This window comes from Nicotiana tomentosiformis, chromosome 9, assembly GCF_000390325.3.
Source record: "Nicotiana tomentosiformis chromosome 9, ASM39032v3, whole genome shotgun sequence".
Taxonomy (NCBI): Eukaryota; Viridiplantae; Streptophyta; class Magnoliopsida; order Solanales; family Solanaceae; genus Nicotiana; species Nicotiana tomentosiformis.
In genome coordinates this window covers 27,832,552-27,847,735 of record NC_090820.1, presented here as the reverse complement: position 1 = coordinate 27,847,735, position 15,184 = coordinate 27,832,552, and positions in this window count along the sequence as shown.

The window sequence follows — 15,184 nt, the reverse complement described above, 5'->3', positions numbered from 1 at the left end:
CAATGTGGTGGCCGATGCTTTGAGTCATCGGGCAGAGAGTTTGGAGAGTTTAGCATATCTACCAGCAGCAGAGAGGCCTATGGCGTTGGATGTTCAGGCCTTAGCCAGCCAGTTTGTGAGATTGGATATTTCTGAGCCAAGTCGAGTATTGGCTTGCGTGGTCTCTCGGTCTTCTCTTTATGATCGTATCAGGGAGAATCAGTATGATGACCCCCATCTTCCTGTTCTTAAGGACACGATCCAGCACGGTGATGCTAAGGAGGTCACTATTGGGGAGGATGGTGTGTTGAGGATGCGGGGAAGGTTATGTGTGCCCAATGTGGATGGTTTTCATGAGTTGATTCTCCAGGAGACTCACAGCTCACTGTACTCCATTCATCTGGGTGCCACGAAGATGTGTCAGGACCTGAGGCAGCATTATTGGTGGAGAATGATGAAAAGGGACATAGTAGAGTATGTGGCTAGATGTCTAAATTGACAGCAGGTGAAGTATGAGCATCATCGACCAGGTGGGTTATTTCAGAAGATAGAGATTCTGGAGTGGAAATGGGAGCGGATCACTATAGACTTCGTTGTTGGACTCCCGCGGACTCAGCGAAAGTTTGATGCAGTTTGGGTGATTATGGACAGGCTGACCAAGTCAGCTCATTTCATTCATGTGATGACTACCTATTCTTCCGAGCAGCTGGCTCGAATTTTCATTCGTGAGATTGTCAGACTTCATGGCATGCCGGTATCCATCATCTTTGATCGGGGCACGCAATTTACATCGCGGTTCTGGAGAGCCGTACGGTAGAAGTTGGGTACTCAGGTGGAGTTGAGCATACCTTTTCACCCTCAGACGGATGGGCAGTCCGAGCGCACTATTCAGATTCTTGAGGATATGCTTCGTGCATGTGTGATGGAGTTTGGAGGTACTTGGGATCAGTTCTTGCCACTTGCAGAGTTTGCCTACAACAATAGTTATCGGTCCAGCATTCATATGGCACCGTATAAGGCTCTATATGATAGGCGGTGTCGGTCCCCAGTGGGTTGGTTCGAGCCGGGCGAGGCCAGATTATTGGGTTCGGACTTGGTTCAGGATGCCTTGGAGAAAGTAAAGGTGATTCAGGACAGACTTCACACATCCTAGGCCATACAGAAGAGCTATGTGGACCGGAAGGTTCGCGATGTTGCATTTATGGTTGGAGAGCGGGTCCTGCTTCGGGTTTCGCCTATGAAGAGCGTTATGAGGTTCGAAAAGAGGGGCAAGCTGAGCCCAAGGTTTATTGACCCCTTTGAGGTGTTGCGGCGAGTTGGGGAGGTTTCTTATGAGCTTTCCTTACCTCCCAGCCTAGCAGGAGTTCATCCGGTATTTCATGTTTCGATGCTCCGGAGGTATCACGACGATCCGTATCATGTGTTGGATTTTAGCTCAGTCCAGTTGGACAAGGATCTCTCCTACGTTGAGGAGACAGTGACTATTTTGAATAGGCAGGTTCGGAAGCTGAGGTCAAAGAACATTGCATCAGTAAAGGTTCAGTGGCGGGGCCAGCCGGTCGAGGAGGTGACTTGGGAGACCGAGTAGGATATGCGCAGCCGTTATCCTCATCTTTTTACTGTTTTAGGTATGTCTCTATACTCGTTCGAGGACGAACAATTGTTTTAAGAGGGGGAGGATGTGACGACCGGCCTGTCATCTTGAGAGTTATAGCCCCGATCCCCTATTAACTGCTTCTCCCACATCTATTTCTGCTATTGTGACTTGCCGGGAGGTTTTGTTTTGGTTTTGGAGTATTTTGGGGCACTTAGTCCCTAAATGGAGGGTTAAGCCTTAGGATTGGTACCGTAGTCGGAACTGTGTGAAGACGAATCCGGAATGGAGTTTGGGTGTTTTTTTGGCTTAGGAGCGTGTCCGGATTGTGTTTTGGAGGTCTGTAGCTCATTTAGGCTTGAAATGGTGAAAGCCGAATTTTTAAAGTTTTGAACCGGTAGTGGAATTTTTCATATCGGGGGTCGGAATACGATTCCGGAAGTTGGAGTAGGTCCGTAGTGTTGAATATGATTTGTGTGCAAAATTTGAGGTCAATCATACGTGGTTTGATTGGTTTCGGCATCGGTTATCAAATTTGGAAGTTTCAAGTTCATTAAGTTTGAATTGGAGGGTGATTCGTGATTTTAGCATTGTTTGATATGCTTTGAGGGCTCGACTAAGTTCGTATGGTGTTTTAGGATTGGTTAGTATGTTTGGTTGAGGTCACGGATTCCTCGGGTGTGTTTCGGATGCTTAACGGATGAATTTTGGACTTAGGGAAGTTGCTGAGTTTTTGCTGTTTCTGGTGTTTCGCACCTGCAAAGGGGAGACCGCAGGTGCGGGCTCGCACGTGCAGAGGAACAGGCGTAGGTGCGGGCTCGCACGTGCGGAGGAACAGGCGTAGATGCAGAATTCGGAGGCTTGACCAAGGGTCGCAGGTGCTAGGATTTTCCGCATCTGAGATGCCCGCAGATGCACCCAAGGATTCGGAGGCACGGAGGAAGATCGCAAAAGCGGACAGTGTTCCGCAGGCGCGCATGCGCAGGTGAGGTCCCCACTACTGCAGATGCGGACCCAGCCCTCTTAAGTGATTTCCGCACCTGCGAGGGATTTTCCGCAGATGCGGCATCGCAAGTGTGACCCATGGTCTGCAGGTGCGAAGAACGCTGGGCAGAAAGGGGCAGAATCGAGGGTTGACGTTCATATTAACAAATTTGATTTTTTGAGCTCGAGAGAAGGCGATTTCTTGAAGGATTTTCAGAGAGCTTTGGGGTAACGATTCCTAACTTGTTTTTGGTTGTATTTCATTAATCTATGGTCGTTTTCTACTTTTAATTAAGGAAATTGAGAGAGAAAGTTGGGAGAATGGGGGAAAAATTCCCCAAACGAATTTCTGAGTTTTGAGTGGGATTTAGACATCAGATTTGGTTAATTTTGGTACGAGTGATCTCGTGAGCGAATGGATGTTCTCCATTGGTAACTTTTACCTAATTCCGAGACGTGAGCCCGGAGAGGCTTTTTGGGTGTTTTTCTAATTTCTTGCCTTAGCTTTGATTTCATTAGCTAGATTAGTTCTTCTAGCTATATTTATGTTATGTAATTGATTTTGGCTAGATTTGAGCCATTCGGAGTCGGATATTCGTAGAAAGAGCATTGTGACGGATTAATTTGAGCTTGGTTCGAAGTAAGTGGCTTACCTAACCTTGCATGGGGGAAACTCCCCTTAAGATTTGGTATTGTTTGATATGTGAGTGCCATGTACGTGAGATCACGAGTACGTACACGGGCTATTTGTTGTAAAACTCCATGTTTTTCGCTAAGTCATAACTTTGTTTTCTCCTTATTTGAAACACACTAGCATATGTAACTATCCTGTTAGACTAGAATATAATGCCTACTTGTTTAACTGCCTATTTGAACTCCGTATAGCATATTTAGTGAAATTACCTGCTATCCTTGACTTGAACTTAGTCTAAGCTGTAGGATTTCTTGTTGTAACTGTTATTTTGTTTGGTTGCGCTGCATATTTACTTTGGGACTACAGAACGGTATTCCGGGAGATCCCCATGTACTGCATATTTACTTTGGGACTACGGAATGGTATTCCGGGAGATCCCCCTGCTCAGCATATTTATTTTGAGACTACGGAACGGTATTCCGGGAGATCCCCCAGCATATTTATTTTGGGACTATGGAACGGTATTCCGGGAGATTCCCCTGCACATTTACGTTTGGGACTACGAGATGGTATCTCGGGAGATCCCCTGTTGTTATCACTGTGTTCTGAGCTGTTGTCTTTCATTTGATTCTATTCCTGTTAGATTTCCGTGTTTATTTTACATCGATATTTCATTCTACCTTATTTCATTATATTTATACCAGTAGGGCCCTGACCTGATCTCGTCACTACTCGACCGAGGTTAGGCTTGGCACTTACTGGGTACCGTTGTGGTGTACTCACACCCTTTCCTGCACATGTTTTTCGTGTGCAGATCCAGGTTCATCTTACCAGCCTCATCACTAGTTGCAGTCGTTGCTGCTTATTGGAGACTTCAAGGTACATATGCTCGTTCCTGCAGATCCTCGAGTCCCCCTCTATCCCCCTATGTTTATTTTGCCTTCTTTCTGTAGACATGATGTATAGAACGGTTAAGACGTTTTAGTAGCTTGTGACTTACGGTATTCCGGGTTTTGGGAAAAGTGAATATTGTATATGCCGAGTGACATGGTTTCTGCTTATTTACTATATCGGTTAGCTGCTATCTTTGTGTTTTCATTTAATTCCCGCAATAATTAGGCTTACCTAGTCGTAGAGACTAGGTGTCGTCACGATGGTTCACGGAGGGAGAAATTGGGTCATGACAAAGCTCCACAGGTGCGGTTACACCAGCAGAGCCCAGTCTACAACAAACTCACAACTTTAACTTTTGATCCGTTAATCATTTGAAATCAACCCGAGGCATCCGGGACCTCGACCAAATATACCAACCAGTCCTAAAATATCATATGAACTTAGTCGAGCCTTTAAATCACATAAAACAACGCTAAAAATGAATTGTGCATCGATTCAAGCCTGATGAACTTTAAAACATCAAACTTCTACATTTGACGCTAAACCCTATCAAATCAAGTCCGATTGACCTTAAATCTTGCACACAAGTCATAATTGACATTACAAATCTACTCTCACTTCCGGAATCGGGATTCGACCCTGATATCAAAAAGTCCACTGCCAGTCAAACTTTTCAAAAATCATCCAATTTTCAACTTTCGCCAATTGACGTCAAAATAACCCACGGAACTTCAAATCAACATCCGGACACGCTCCTAAGACCAAAATCATCTTACAAACCCGTTGGAACCTTCAAATCCTGATTTCGAAGTCGTTTACTCAAAAGTCAAATCTTAACTAATTCTTTCAACTTAAGGCTCCTGAAATTAGAATTTTCTTTCCAAATCAACTCCGAACTTCGAGAAGTTCAATTCCTACCACACGTACAAGTCATAATACCCGAGGTGAAGCTACTTGAGGCCTCAAACCGCTGAACGACGCGCTAGAGCTCAAAATGACCCATCGGGTCGTTACATGTTGCTTGATGAAAATCTCACCTTGAAGCTTTCCAAAATCGCTCCAACCAAGTAAAAATGGAAGAAAAAGGGGCCAAATCCCCTTTTTTTAAAATCTCACTGCCCAGCGACATCTCGCATCTGCGGAACTATAGCCGCTTCTGCAGCTCAGAGTCCGCTTATACGGCTCCCTTCAGGTCCCCTCCAGCGCTTTTGCGCCTTCGCTTCTGCGATGCCTCATCCGCAGGTGCGGTTCCGCTTCTGCGGAAATTCGATCGCATCTGCGGTCCCAGCCTCCCCCAACAAGGTCAGCACCTGTGCTCCAATGGTCGCATCTGCGATCACGCAACTGCGGGAATTTCTTCGCACCTGCAACCTCAGCTAGTTCAACTCCCATCCGCTTCTGCGGTGTGACCCTCGCTTCTGCAACAAAGTTTTCGCAGAAGCGATCGCACCAGCAACCAGAAAACCCAGCATTCCCTTAGTCCAAAATTGATCCGCTAAACATTTGGTATTCACCTGGGGCCCTCGAGACCTCAACCAATTATACCAACGCCTCCCAAAACACATTACGAACTTATTCAAGGCCTCAAATCACACCAAACAATATCAAAATTACGGATCGACGATCAAAACTCTTCTTAAAACTTCCAAACCTTTAACGTGTCCGATTCATATCAAAACATTCTGGAATGAAGCCAAACTTTGCACACAGTTCACAAATCACGATACGAACCAATTCCAAGGCTCGAAATATCAAACGGGCATATCTAACTCCAAAGCCCACTCCAAACCAAACTTAGGTATTCTAAAGCCTTCCAAATGCCAACTTTCTACAATAAGCATCGAAATGCTCCCGGGTGATCTGATACTCAAACCGAACATACGCCCAAGTCCAAAATCATCATACGAACCTATTGAAAACTTCAAATCCCGATTCCGAGGTCGTTTACTCAAAAGTCAAACCTTGGTCGACTTTTCCAACTTAAAGCTTTCGAATTTAGAATCTTCTTTCCAAATCAACTCCGAACTTCCCGAAATTCAATTCCCATCACACGTACAAGTCATAATACCTGAAGTGGAACTACTCAAGTCCTCACACCGCCGAACGATGCGCTAGAGCTCAAAACGACCGATCGGGTCGTTACATTTTAGGAGTCCTTTATTTTCCCTAAAACAATTAATAAATGTTAGGTGTTAGGTCAACGGGAATCCATGAAAAAAATAGTATTTTATCTTACATAGATCGAGAAAGCACATCCATGAGTGATAATTTTGATCACATTTTTCAAAAATATAGATATAGAAAGGAGGATAAATAAGTAAACATTGAATGGAGTTTATAAGTTTATAGATGTACAACAAACAATAAATGAATCAACAAATAACTTTCCATATTTATTTATTTTTTATTCTATCTATAACTATACTATTTTAAAAGCACGAAATCCCTACACAAGAATGTTAATCAACGTTTTACGCTTTGACCATATACACCATTTCACACAAAACTATAATTATAATTAATATAAATATTTTAATTTCTTCTTGAAAAGACATTTTAATGCTAGCTAATATCTAAGACTTTAAAATCGGCTAAAAATTGCTATTCTAAGTTTTGGTATATTAGAAAAATGTTGGCATTCCTTGAATATTGGTGAATTAACAACTTTTCAAGAAGTTTGTATCGTATGAGAACCTTAAGTTAGTGAGAATTACTAATTAACTAGCATTTTATTCCCTAGTAAAAGCAATTACAGCATATATAATTAAGTAACTAATCAATGATTACCTAATTTTAAGGTGGTATTTCTAAAAAAACAAAATGAAAGAATTATTTTTAGAAACCAAAATCATTGAATAGGCCGCATATATAAATGAGTATATTCACAACAATTGAAAACTATTGATGGGAATTTAGAGATGAAAATTTTCATAAAAAATTTTAAGATTTAAAAAATAAAAAATATATAGGAATTATCATCCCCTCACGCCTCAACACACCCAAAATAAAAGTATTTCGAATAAATCTCTCTCTTTTTGATAAATGATATTTTTATTTCTTTAAAGATCTTCATCAATATTTGTATATTTCCTAATATTTTCACTTATATGTGGCAATTTCGTCCCTTATAAGTTAGTTATTTGTAGGATAAATATTTCTCAATTTTACGAACTTACACTTTAATTTTTATTAACTTAAATAAGTATATTTATAATATGATTAGTTTTATTTTTAAACATAATCCACTTAGATAGGATACACGTGCAATGCGCGTACTCTAATACTAGTAATTATATAATAATAAAAACTCCTAATAGACCTTAGTTTGTCTATATCGTTAACATAACTAATCTTGGTATAAACACCCGGTGGGGTAAGTTTTTATGTAACGATCCGACCGGTCGTTTTGAGCTATAGTGCGTCGTTCGGCAATTTGAGGCCATGAGCAGCTTCACTTCAGGTATTATGACTTATACGCGTGGTCGGAATTGAAATTTCGGAAGTTCAGAGTTGATTTGGAAAGAAATTCTCATTTCGGAAGTTTTAAGTTGGAAAAATTGACTAAGGTTGGATTTTGAGTAAACGACCTCGGAATCAGGATTTGAAGGTTCCAATAGGTTTGTATGATGATTTTGGACTTGGGCGTATGTTCGGGTCGAATTTTGGATGATCCGGAAATGTTTCGGTACCTATTATGGAAGTTGGCATTTTCAGAAGGATTTCTTAAATTTGAGTTGAAGTGCATTTCAATATTATCAATGTCCGTTTGGGATTCCGAGCCTGGGAGTAGCTCTGTATGGTGATTCTGGTGTTGGGAGCGCGTCCGGATGTGGATTTGGAGGTCCTTAGCTCATTTTAGGGTCATTTGGCGAAAGTTAGAAATTTGAAGGTTTTTGAGAAGTATGACCGAGAGTGGACTTTTTGATATCGGGGTTAGATTCCGATTCCAGAAGTTAGAGTAGGTCCATAATGTCTAATGTGACTTGTGTGCAGAATTTGAGGTCAATCGGACGTGATTTGATAGGTTCCGGCATCGAATATAAAAGTTAGAAGTTCTAAAGTTGTTTAAGCTTGAATTGGGGTACGATTCATGATTTTGATGTTGTTCGATGCGATTTGAGGCCTCGAGCAAGTTAGTAATATGTTATGGGACTGATAGGTTGAGGTCCGGGGGGCTCGGGTGTGTTTCGGGGAGGTTTCGGATCATTTAAAGCTGTTTTGAAACTGCTGATTCTGGTGTCTGGTTTCTTTCTTCGCGAATGCGAAGGAAGTCCCGCGTTTGCGAAGAAGAAATTTTGGGGGTGCTGGATTTTGCTTCGCGAACACGAGGCAAGGTCCAGTCAAGCTTACGCGAACGCGAAGAAGGAAGGGGAGTCGGGACCCTGAGCCATTAAGCCTTCGCGAACGCGAAGCTTAGACTGCGAACGCGAAGAAGGAGGGCAGTTGGCTACCACGAACGCGAGAGCTTGAACGCGAACGCGATGCTGTGCATGGTCAGGCATTCATGAACACGACACTGGTCACGCGAACGCGAAGAAGAACGGGTCTGGGCAGATTGGATTTAATACAGGATTTGGCTCATTCTCTCTCATTTTTTACAGGGATGGACGATCTTTGGAGAGCTTCAAGGAAAGTCTTTCATCATCTATGTCAAGGTAAGTGATTCCCACCTATTGCAGGTTAAATACTTGATTTATATATAGATTTAAACAAGAAAATTAGTAGAAAATTTGAACTTTGAAGAAAAAACTAGAAATTGGTATTCTTGGATTTTTGACCACGAATTTGGGCATGGAATTGGAAATAAATCATACATTTGAGTTCGTGAGGTTATGGGTAATGGTTAACTTCAAAAAAATTTGGAATCCGGGCATGTGAGCCCGAGGGTTACTTTATTGATTTTTCGAGCGGAGTTAAAAATTGTTATAAATTGATTAATTATGAGTATTAGAGCATATTTTGATTGGGTTGCAACTTATTTGACTAGTTTTGGAGCGACGGGCGTCGGTTTGAGGTGTTAGGGAGGCTTTGGAGCCGGTTACGGAATTTCGGAGCGAGGTAAGTCTCCTTTCTAACCTTGTAAGAGGGAATTAACCCCATAGGTGAACTAAATTATTATGTGCTTCTATTTGTGGGGGCTACGTACGCACGAGGTGACGAGAGTCCGTACGTAGCTACTAACTATGCCTATGTCCGGGTAGTTTTAGGCTTACATCATGCCTTGTTGCTACTGTTGTTGAATTTATGTTTATTGTTTGACTTGAAAGGAAGCGAGATTGAGTTAGCTTATTAAATGTTTCGAAAGGAGATGAAATTGAGGAAAAGTTGTGAACTTAAAGGTTTTCATTTGAACTTCGTATCTTTGAAAGGAATTGAAGAACACCATAATAACTTAAGAAATCTATGTGTAACCGCATCGCAAGTATGATTCGCGAGCGGAAAAAATTCCTTAAATTTATATTTGACCGCGTCGCACATATGATTCGCGAGCGGGGTATTTCCTTCTACTACTCTTATGGGATCGTGTCGTTCGCCTCGGCAGTATTTATGTACCACACTCTCATGGGAGTGGGCCGTTCGCCTCGGAAGGTTAATAGATGCATCTATGGTTCACGTCGTTCGACCCTCGGCGGTGCACAGTTTACTTTTATGTTGGATCGAGCCGTACGCCTTGGCATTTTCTATATATATTATTCTCATAGAATCGTGCATAATATTTGGCAAGAGGCCAGTGTGTCTGAGGTTTTTCCCTGATTTGAATTATGACAACCTCTTTGATGAAATCCACTATCTCTATATATATGCTCCGGTTATGGAGGGAACTTTCTAGATGAGAGCTTGAGTAAAATTTCATACATTTACTCGCTTTCATATTTATTCACTTCTTTACTGTACCTGATATTATTGGACAACTAGTAAGTGTCGAAGTCGACCTCTCGTCACTATTTCTTCGAGGTTAGACGGGATACTTATTGGGTACGCGTTATTTCGTACTCATACTACACTTGCTGTACATTTTGTTGTACAGGTACATGTATGGCTAGTGGCCTTGTGAGCATAGCAGCGTGGTTGATACGGGGACTTAGGTGAGCTGCATCTTGTGAGACGATCCGCAGCCAGCAGAGTCTCCTTCAGAGTATTTGTATTTTTCTTTTCTATCCAAATTTATATTCCGGGCAGTTATTGTATTTTATTTTGTTCCCTAGTAAATGTTTATGCTCTTGTGACACCGGGTTTTAGGATGATTATGGCATTATTAAGTATTGAAATTTGCAAAAAACATTATTAGTTACTCTGAGAAGTTCATCATTTATTATTTAATTGAAGGAAATTTATGATTTAAGAAATATTAAAATGAGAATTTACTAATTATTGGTGTTGGCTTGCCTGACAATAGTGTCTGGCGCCATCACGACCTTTCAAGGATTTTGGGTCGTGACAATATGGTATCAGAGCACTAGGTTCACTTAAGTCTCACGAGTCATGAGCAAGTCTAGTAGAGTCTTGCGGATCGGTACAGAGACATATGTACATATCTTCAAGGGGATACAGGGTTTGTTAGGAGCACCTCCCTTCTTGATTCCTCATCGTGCGATTTGATTCCTTGAGGCTTATGCCTTTATTTCTTTCCTATTCAATCTTATGCGACGTGAAGCGATTGTTATAAATCGAGAACTGAGGAATTGTAATGGTACTACAGATGCGGTGCGGGATGTTACTCCGTGTGTAGTTGATTGGGCTATCGTCGTCGCCTTGCGAAAGGATATTCTGTCATTTCAGCTCAGTAGTTGTACTTCTGGGAGCTTTAAGGCTATGCACAAGTTTTTATGATGCTCATGAGTTGTTATCGCACAACATTGATGTGATGGTAGGATGCTTGCCTATGTGTCAGGGCAGTGAACGACTTGAAAGGAGGTTTACTCAGTGCATGATTCAGAGATTCGGTATTTTATTTCCGGCAGAGGAAATGCAATCAGACTATAAGTGTTCAGGTTTGGGTTGATGGAGTAACGAGATTTGGTACTTTCGAGCGTGGTAGAATTTTCATCTATGAAGTGCTGTCATTGTCCTTGTTGAATACATTAAGTTCATCGGTGTTATGGTTTCCTTCAATTCGCCTTTGGGCAGAGTAGCGTAAAATAGTGCCGGAGAAGCGGCTATCAGAGATCGTGGTGTGTGGTGGTTCAGGATCCAATTAGAGTTCTTAGTATTGATGGTTCGAGAAAGATGATTCTCGGAAAGGGTTAAAGTTAGTAGCGATTTATTGGTTCAAGTGCTACAGAGATAGATTTTGATTTAAGGCAACAACTGGCCAGTGAAGGATGAGGAAGGACATGGGGGAAGTGTCATGCGGTGGTTAAATTTCTAGAAGGTCAGGTGTAAGAGTCAGAAGTCGAGTAGTTGCTTAAAGGAGAGGTTTTGACCAAAGTGGGAGAGTGGCAGGGTAGCATATGGGTTCGGTGGTAGGATGACTACACTCCTTGAGAAAAGTTTAGAGTGATTTGGGATTCATGGTAGGCAGTGACTAGGTCTACAGAATTAATTTAAAATATTGGCTATTATACGACAGGAGATTGGATACAACAGAAAGGAGTTGCTTGATACGAAGAAGGATACAACATGACTTTGGATTTGAAGATACTATCGCACCTTTTAGTAGATGTTGAATGGGGAGTGAACGGGCTTGTACAGCTGGTGAATGGGCACGGACCCGGGATGGTTTATTGGTTTCGTGGTAATTGCACCCAGTGCAGAGATGTTGGAAGATGTCGGCATTTAATTTCCACATATGGGTTATTTCCTGTGAGCGGGTTAGCGGTCGCGTGGTGTTGACGAAGCTTCTATGAAGAATTCTACTGGCTGCCCGGTAAGTGATTGAATATGTAAATGTGGCTTATGGTCCGGAGTGTTCATTATAGATTAATGGAAGGATTTCGAGGAATTTGGCGGGTTGATTGTGCTAGATCATGTCGATGAAGGAAGAATCTTGGTGGGTTCTAGGTTTATGCAATAGTAGCTTCAAGCTAAGTGGGAGAGTCCCACCTCCTACAGTTGGACTGCATGGTCGTCTATTTGTACGATTTCTGGTTATCTTCATATTGATGGGTTATTATGACTAAGGAAAGAGAACATCAGTGGTAATTTGAGCAAAGGATTTGGGAAAATGTGTGCTATATTCAGCCTTAAACGATTTATGTTCAGGCTTGGGAAGACTCAGGATTTACGCTTCGTGTAGAGGTGATTTACAAGAAAGGTGATTCAGTCGAGTGTTTCCTTGAGAGGGTGTTCATGTGCTAGAAGATCCTTGGAGTAGATTATATTCGGGACCGAGTCAGAGTGGGTGACTCTCAGCAATGGCCCTAGTGAATTCAACGGTTAAAGTGTGGTGCCTAAGGATTTCGAGTCCGCAGTATGGTTGAGTATCGAGCTTTTGCAGCGGATTATGAAAGGAGGGCTTGGAGTGTTCTATGTTATCTTCGGCCTGCGGGGTAGCATTGGAGGAATGGGAGAAAATAACTTTGGACTCATAGAGAAAATGTTAGAATGGATGTACCAGTTAGTAACGGTTGAATTGGCATGATGGTGGTAGTGATCAGTTCCTTCAGCGTATTAAGTTATACACGTGATTTTCGGCATTACGTGCGAGGTTTGACGGCCGCCGTAATTTGATTTATTTTTAAGTATTCGAGTGCTATGACATGTTATGCGTAGATGTATCCCAGAAGAGTTATGGTGGTTTAGACCACAACTTGAGTTTGGTATTTTCTGCGGATATGAGGATTCTGTCACGTGTTGCGATGGTTCTCTTGGATGAGTTAAGTAAAAGGTTTCTATGTGATGAATTTTTTACCCTATTAATAGTTCGGAAGTTAAGAGGAAATTCTTGTACTCTTGCACATTGGCATGATTAAGTGCAGTGATCGGCATGGGATTCGGAACTTTAGGATCAAGGTTGCAGTTTGGTATCGACAAGAATGTCAAGATCTCGGATGAACGGGAAAGGATTCGGATGGTTAGAGTAATCTGGTATTGTCTTTAGCGACACCCGAAATCGGTGTCCTGTGTAAGAGGCTTTAAGTAGTGATTTTGGATTTTTTGATTTGCTTTACAACATTTGTGTGGCCGGTGGTATGGATGTGCAGACTTGTTATCTGGTGCGGAAAGTCATGGGAGCATGTCCCATGGGAAGATTTTATAAGTGTGACATGTAGTCACTTGATTGATCGAAGATTGGAACCAAGTATGGAGATTGCGGTACTATTGTTCATGTGAGAATTTATGCCTGGAGGGCGCTCGGTTCATTTGGTTGTGGACTGTGGAGGTTTGTTCCGAATATGATGGTTGTTCTTGTGTGTTATGGGAAAAAAGGTTATTATGAACCCTTGAAAGGTTATTAGAATAGTACGATCTGATCCGAATCGGTTTGAGGTCCGTGGGTGGATCTAGATATGAATGGGGGCTCTATGTTGGGCCTAAGGTGTTCATTTCAGTATAGCGCTCCTTGTGAGGAGTATTCAGACGTTGGATGTTATTTTGCCGCCGACTATTTCATGTAATACTATATTGTGCCGTGTGAGTTGTGAAACAACTTGTGTTATGTGAGCAGGATGGCTCTCGAGAGTTAGATCATATATCGCACCTTAGTTGTGCTTGAGTTTTGTAGCATATGGCGCTATCTGTCTCCCCAGGGATGGTATTATGCACTTGGCGTGGTTGTGGCCGATATTCGAGTATTTCACAAGTATGAGCATTTTAGCTCGGTAACTAATTCCTTACAGGTTATTATGTGTGAATCAGGTGGCATGCCGCCACGGACATGCTGTTTGGATCGGGTTGCACGCCGCAACAGTATGATGTTGAGTACAGTTCCCTATATCTATTCTTGTGTGTTTTGTTTCTCATTTTCTGGGGAAGGTTCATAACGCCTTTTCGGTTGTTTAATTAGTTACGTGGGTTGAGTAGTTCTTTCCAGAGTTCGTTTTCCTTATGTATCACATTCAAGTTTGTAGTTTGTCGGCACGTTTTGGCATCATATGAGATTTTTGGCAGAGTCTGAGGTGGCTTATTGCATGGGCACCTTATACTGGGAGAGACGGGATTATTAGACCTGGGGTCAGTGTGATCAGATCGATATGAGGCATAGTTAAAGAGTAAATATCGATATTCAGTCCAGAATGAGGTAATGGCTCTTGTCAAGGGAAGACACTCAATGAATGCTTGACTCGGAAGATGGTTGTAAATTTCTACGCATCTTTTCCGTTGTGGCAGCATTACAAGAGTTGGAGCAGGACATCTGTGTGGCATGAGGTGTGTTGTGGACATCAGGTTCGTGGAATTTCAGCTATTGTTATTAGAGGATGTTATTATGGTCATGTGAATTATGCGGTACATGGTGTGAATTCGGCAGAGGTATGCAGTCATGTTTTAGTACATCGTGTGGTGATTGATACGGTGATCGTACGTTGGAAACAAGCCTGGCAGAAGATTCTGGATGTTGAAATTTGGCTCTAAGGATAATTTGACTAAACAAAAGAGGAATCTTCAGATTTACTCGAGCCAGTGTGCTCGACTGAGTTATGGTAGCACGGGTAGGTGCACGAGGTGCTAAACAGTGATTTCGGACAACTCCAGCACAGTTCTTAGCATCTTCGAGGACGAAGGTATATTTAAGTGGGAGAGAATGTAACAACCTGATCGGTCGTTTTGGGCTATAGCGCGTCGTTCACAGTTTGAGGCCATGAGCAGCTTCACTTTAGGTATTATGACTTATACGCATGGTTGAAATTGAAATTTCGAAAGTTCAGAGTTGATTTGGAAAGAGAATTCTCATTACGGAAGCTTTAAGTTGGAAGAATTTACTAAGGTTGGATTTTGAGTAAACGACCTCGGAATAGGGATTTGAAGGTTCCAACGGGTTCGTATGATGATTTTGGACCTGGGCGTATGTCCGGGTCGAATTTTGGATGACCCGGGAACGTTTCGGTACCTATTATGGAAGTTGGCATTTTCAAAAGGATTTCTTAAATTTGATTTGTAGTGCATTTTATTGTTATCAATGTCCGTTTGGGATTCCGAGCCTGAGAATAGCTCTGTATGGT